The following is a 6,864-nucleotide window of genomic DNA, read 5'->3' as shown; positions in this document are numbered from 1 at the left end:
CGGCGCTCCCTCCCCGCCCTCGCCCCGCCAGGAGCGGCACCGCCGCCGGTCCCGGGCGGGCTCTCGGGGCCGCGCCCACGCGCGCTGCCGCAAACGGACGTCGCAAACCGCGGGCACCTCCCCGGCCGCGGGCAGCGCACCACGTGGAAGGGGCCGTCCCGGCGTGCCTTGCGGGCGCAGCCGCACGCCGGGAGGTGTAGTACAGGCGGAGGGAGGGAGGCCGAGCCGCGCTGCATGCCGGGAGCTGTAGTTCCTGGGCAGGGCATGGGGGGCACGGGGCCCGCCATCAGCAGTCACCGCCACCAGCGCTTGGTCCCTTCCCGGGGCCTTGGCTACGGTGAATATTCCGGTCCCCGGCTCGATCCAGGCTGGCGAGGGCACACACGGTTAGTCTCTGCTGCTCTGAGCATCTCTTTGCATCGTTGTAATTAAGACAATGCCACCGCTGTGAACACAGACAAAATCAGAGAATCACAGAATATTTTGAGTTGGAAGGGATCCATTAGGTTCATCGAGTCCAACTCCTGGCCCTACTCAGGACCATCCCCAAGAGTCACACCATGCACCAGAGAGAGTTGTCCTAACACTTGAGCTCTGTCAGGCTGGTGCAGTGAGCACTTCCCTGGGGAGCCTGTTCCAGTGCCTACCCACCCTCTGGGAGAAGAACCTTTTTCCAATATCCAGTCTAAACCTCCTCTAACACAACTTCAGGCCATTCCCTCGAGGCCTGTCCCTGGTCACCACAGAGAAGAGATCGGTGTCTGCTCTCCTTACTTACTCCATGAGAAAGTGGCAGACTGCAATGGAGGTCTCCCTTCAGCCTCCTCTGCTCCAGGCTGGACGGACGAAGTGGTTTTAGCCACTCCTTTACCATCTTGGTTGCCTTGCTCTGGACACCTTCTAATACGTTAATGTCTTTCTTATATTGTGATGCCCCAGGCTGCTCACAGCACTCAAGACACAGATGGATGTCACAGTGCTGACAAACCTTCTCTGTGTGGCTGCTGAGATCAGTCGGGATGTATTACAAAACCTGTTATGTTTGGCAAGGCCCTTGCATGTGACCCATCACTGGGCATTTCCCGATTCCTCTCCTTGGCTGACAGAGCCAGAGTTACCCACCCAACACAAAATCAGACTGTGATTTTGTAGAACAGGCAGCTTGGAACTAAACGAAAGCTACAGCAATCTTTTTACTTACAGCTGAGCTTTTGGCAGTTTTAATAGTCATGCACACAAGCTTCAGGTTTCATGTCAAGAATGCAGCACATTGAGTAAATAAGCGGGCATTCAAATCCCTTAACTCAGAGACATCAGAGAATGTGGGGGCTCCTGAAAGAAGAAACAACATGTTCTGGAATGGTCTGAAATAATTTTCAATTACGAATCTCAATTTTCATTTACACATTAGCACTGATCCCTGAAAATTGGGGATGGGGTTGTGCCTGCTTCCTGAGCTGGCATCGCTCAATCAGACTCATGTCAGATGCCCACAGTTGGACTTACAGTATGTTGCTATGTAGTTGTTAGGGATATTATGTATGTTGAATAAAGCAATTAGGCATGTGTTACAAAAAATTAGTCTAATTGAGAGAAGCAGCAAAATAACACTTTATTTGCCCAGCAACTTAACTAAATTTTACAAGAACATTACCCAGCACCACACTACACCTGCCAAACCGAAGCAGGTCAGGGCAGCTCAGCAGAGATCAAACAGTCTGGAAGATGTCATCCACCTCATAAAGTTCACCCATCTCAGCCCCATCTCTGCTTTCAGGGACGCTTGGCTTTGGGGACCTTCAGGGACAGTAAGGGACCAAGCTTGCATGGCCAAACCCACCATGTCCAGTACCTCTGGCCTGCTCACTACCCTCAGTCCTATCAGCAGAGGAGGTAGCAATAACCACACTTCTGTAACTTTGTACTCTTCTTTGCATTATTAATCACTCTTTTGTGGAGGCAATGAACATCCAAACTCCTCCACATGGTTCCAATTACTGCATGGTAATTAATGGTTGGGATTAGTCTGTCCCAAGCTGAAACATTGCAGGTTGTGGAAGACAAACAATGTCTGCTTAGGAAGGAAAGAGATGAAGGGAAACAAGAACACACAATCCAGATTCATTTTCTGAAGACCTGTTCTGTTTCACATTTGCATAAAACATTTGGAAAGAATTCCATACTTTGACAAACTCTGAGAAGTCAAAACCACAACTGAGATATCTTCTTTTCCAGATTGCAGGTCCTTTTGTAAGAATATTTACAAGTTTGCTTGAATGTTTCTTTCATTGGTTTTACTTACCATTTTAACTGTATGCCTTCCAGAATGAGTATAGCTGTAAATCTGCTGCTCCTGTGCTCTGTTTCCACTTCAGGTATTTGTATTGAAACCACTGTTTGATTTTACCAATTCAGATGTATGGTCCCCGACTCAAGAGAGATTTGAAACAGAAAGCACACTTTGTCTCTTTTTATAATGAGAAATAAATATTGACATTTCAAGGTCAACTTTTAACTCTGTTTCATGGAAAGTTGCATACTTTCTGTGCTTTCTTTTTAAAAAATCTGTCACAATGTAATATAATTTCAAGGAAAAGGTTAATTTGGGGTCCACTCTTCAAAAGACAGATACAACCAGGATCTGGTATTCTTAACTCTTAGGTCTCCATCCCCACAGTGGCCCTTTCAATTGACAGGATTTCTTATCTCTCACTGCCTGTTTTTCATTCCCTTCTCTCATGCTCTCTCAGGACTCAGTTTAAAAATATATGCTTAACACATCCTGCTCAAGTTGAATTTTTGGAGCTTTCCTCTTTCTCTTTTTTCCTCTAACATTCATGGTTTGCTTTATCATATCCTTCTGTTCTGAGTTTGTGTAATTTCTGCTATGTCCAGAACACACACACTTTTGGCATTTTTTTGTTTGGCATCACCACACCTGTGCAGGATACCTGAGTTCTTCAAAGGAAAGCCACTGTTTCCATGTTAGCACTGGTAAAGTGGGTTGGAGACAGTTATCAAAGCGAGCTGTGACCGGGGAGGACAGTAGTCAAGGAAAGCTGACACCATTAAACATTTCTGAATGTATTTCAGGGAATTGTCCTTCAGGTGAAAGCCTGAATTGTCTGGGAACAGGCTGGATTGTGACAATAAGTAAATGCTGTCACTTGGGATATGGGAGCATCAATACCAAAAGCAAAGCTGATTTTGGGAGGGATGTGTGTTTGCGTGCTTGTGGCCACGGTGTTGGTGCTGGAGTCAGAGTTTGTGAAGCAAAGCTTACAGCTGGGAAATGTACAACAAGCTACTTGCTCTTTGCTTTGCAGTCTTCAAAAATAGAATAAAAACACAGAAAAGTAAACTTTAACAGTTTTGCTTTATCATCTTTGTATTTTATAAGTAGATAACCTACAACACTCAATCACATCCCCATGCCATTAGAGTGTCTGCTCATTCCACTTCTTAATTTGTCAAATTTGAACACACTTTTGCTTTTCAGAAAACTTTGCATGAAACTGTAGCTACCTGCTAAAAATTTCCCATATCCTCATAGAGACATTCTTTACTGGTGTGACTGGCATGTTCCCAGCTTGGTATTGAATAAAAAAAGTGCAGTCCTTCTAAGTGCTATGCATCTTCCATTTTTTGTTTAGTCCAGGGAAAGCTGAAGGCAAGACAATAAGGTTGTGGCATGTTTTCCTTTTCTGTATGTAAAGAAAAATTAACTGTCATACTTGCACAGTCTGAGTATTTTTCAGAAACCTTGCAGTTTTTACATGGAGAGAAGTGAGCTGAATACTGGCAGCACTTAAAAACGCAGTTTACTTGCTGCGGATAAGGAAAGTGATGATTCTACAAACAGTTTCCTACGTAAAGCAATGTCTTGGGGTTGTTTTTTTTTATTTTCCACTCAAGTATATTTTACTATAAAATTGATCAGCTTGATCTAACAAAGCATCCTAGACTCTGGCTGGAGTGCAAGTTACTGACAAACATACATCAGTCCTTTGGATCCAGGTGCTGTATAGGAGAGTTGTGCTTGCTTTCAGTGAAACATCTGTTTGGCAGACTTGGGACCACCTATGGTAACAATCAGCCTATGTTATGCTCCTGACAGAGATTCAATTGTCACCATCCCTGGAGGTATTTAAAAGACATGCAGATGTGGCACTTGGGGATGTGGTTTAGTGGTGGACTTGGTAGGGCTGGGTTAATGGTTTGGACTTGATTTGAAAAGCCTTTTCCAAACTAAGTGATTTTGTGATTCTGTCTCTACAAACCTTGAAAATTCAGACTATTAACTCGTGGTTACCTTCGTTATTGAGAAGAGCCCTGCCTGAGGGGAAATAAACCCTGAAATTAAATATTACTTTATATTGTTTCATATAATCGTAGAAATATTCAGGTTGGAAGGGACCTCTGGATGATATCTAGGAAAATAACCTGCTCAGGGCAGGGCTACTCTGAAATTCAGGCTGCTTGAGGGTTTTTCCACTCAAGCCTCTCTGGAGGGAGATTCCATAGCCTTTCTGGAATGACTATCCTCCAGGTGAAATTTTCTGTCCTTCCGTCCTTCTGTCCTTCCGTCCTTGTTTCTGTCCTTCTCTCACTAGAAATCTTGCCTCTGTCTTCCCAGTAAGTTCCTTGTCAGTATTGGCAGACTGCCCACTATTCCACCTTGAAGAAGTTCTAGGGCCCACAGCCTCTCTCACATGGCAAGTGCTCATCTTAGTGCTCTCAGCAGAACTCACTCCAATTAATCGGGAATTTTCCGCATCAGGATTGTTCTACTGGAGACCCTCAAACTGGGCATCGTATGCTCCGTGCAGGCAAACAAGAGCCATGTAAAGGGAAGTAATCATTTCCCAGTCACATAACCCAGGACTTCCCAGTCCTGATAACCAATTTTCTGTGTTCACACGATCACAGAATGGGTTAAGTTGGAAGGAACCACAGTGGTCATCTGGTCCAACCTCTTGGCTCAAGCAGGGTCCCCTGAAGAACGTTAACCAGGGTTGTGCCCAACAACTTTTTGAATATGTCCAGGGAAGGAGACTCCACAACCTCTCTCAGCAGCCTGTCCCAGTGCTCAGTCATCTGCACAGTAAAGAAGTCTTTCCTCATGTTCAGCTAGAATATCCTGTGCATCAGTTTCTGCCCATTGCCCTTTGTCCTATTGCTCACTACCACCAAAAAGAGCCTGCCCTCATCCTTTTGACCCAGTATATACATTGATAAGATCCTTTCTCAGGATCCTTTCTTCTCTTCTCCTAGCTAACAGCAGCTGGGGTGAAATCTTGATCCTCTTTAGCCACTGCCACCAGGACGCTCCAATATTTCCAGCAGACACAGTCAGTAAAGCCCCTACTCAAGATTGTCCCAGGGGGCTGGACACTCCTAGATGGAGAACTGCACTTGTCCTCGTTGAACTTCATGAGGTTGCCGATGTGCCATTCCTCCAGCCTGTCTAGGTTCCTCTCAAGCAAATCAAATTCATGTCAGCACTTTGGTGTCACCTGGACATGCTACGATCCAGTTTAAAATGAGGTCCAGACTTACTTATATCAAACATTAAAATATTATAGAATAGATCTACTTTCTAAAGAACCTAAAGGACAGAACAATCAAATCCAGGTTCTCAAATTCTTTATGACAAAACTTAGGAATTGCCTGAGGTTTGCTGCCCTCCACAGGCTTTTTTTATTATAGTTGCAAAGAGAGTTTTTCACTGTGGACAGCATTGCTACAGTGCACTAATATTCTAAGAAAGATCTATCCTTGTCATTTTGTATTAATAACACAACATAAAACGAACAAGTACTTTATTTAGTTATAGTGCGCTGTTCTGAAACATCACTATGAACAGGACAGGGACACCAAATTCTGAGTTGGAGAACAGGTCAGTGGAAAATAAACTAATTCAGTGTAAGGTTTTGTTATGGAAATATGCATTTATTCATCCATCTAAATCATAACTTCCTTCCGGATGAACAGTCTGTATGTGGGCTTGATACCAGAGAAGACGTTGTGTTTGACTGTGGAACAATGATTAGTAAAAGTAGACTGAAAGAAGAAAAGATTTTAAAAACATAACCACATCAATATAGATATCAATATCGATATCGATATAGATATATACATAGATATATTCTGACTTCTATTAAGAAAGTAAAATTGATTTTCAGGAAGAACATATTTTAATTGCTTCGGCAAGGCAAATCATGATAGAATACTAATACTAATACTGTGGCAAGGCACATGAAAAACAAAGAAGTTTCCATTTTCCGAATGCAGTGAGCAAGGAGTAGCACCTGATCTGGACTTGGTGTTAAGAATGTGTCCCAAACGTCAGTTTGTCTCGTGGAAAACACCTAATGGCAGAACACGGACGTAAACTAGCAAAAAACTTGAACATAACACTAGTGTAAACTCTTTTCCTTAAGCAGAATAGAGAAATCCTGGGTGTGCTGTGAAAGCATCTTCCTGGACAGCGGCCCTGAGCCCTTCCTAGCACTTCATTCATTACCGAGGGTGTTCCTTTGTATCGAGACCAGTTGCCGAGAAAACACCCAAACTCTTGTTTATTTCCACAAAACAGTTTGAACACAAGAGCAGTTTGGACATGAGAGGGATGAGGTGGAGGTTTTACGTAGAAGCATCCTCCTGGCGAAATCCCCTCATTTTGCCGATTCACAGAGTCTGTGCAAGATGTGTGGAGGCAAATCCGCAGAAGCAACTCGGGACGGCGAAGTCTGTGGCTGCCCTCACTGTGTCTGCAACTAGAACCACCAAAACTTCGTGACGTTCCGCATGTCGCGTGGGAGAACTTCTACCCAGGCCTCTGCAAATGGGAATCACTAAAAT

This window comes from Chamaea fasciata, unplaced genomic scaffold (assembly GCF_029207755.1).
Source record: "Chamaea fasciata isolate MVZ Bird 193981 ecotype frontalis unplaced genomic scaffold, bChaFas1.0.hap1 SCAF_2, whole genome shotgun sequence".
In the NCBI taxonomy this organism is placed as follows: Eukaryota; Metazoa; Chordata; class Aves; order Passeriformes; family Sylviidae; genus Chamaea; species Chamaea fasciata.
The sequence above is the reverse complement of the archived record's forward strand: the minus strand, read 5'-3'. Positions refer to the sequence as shown.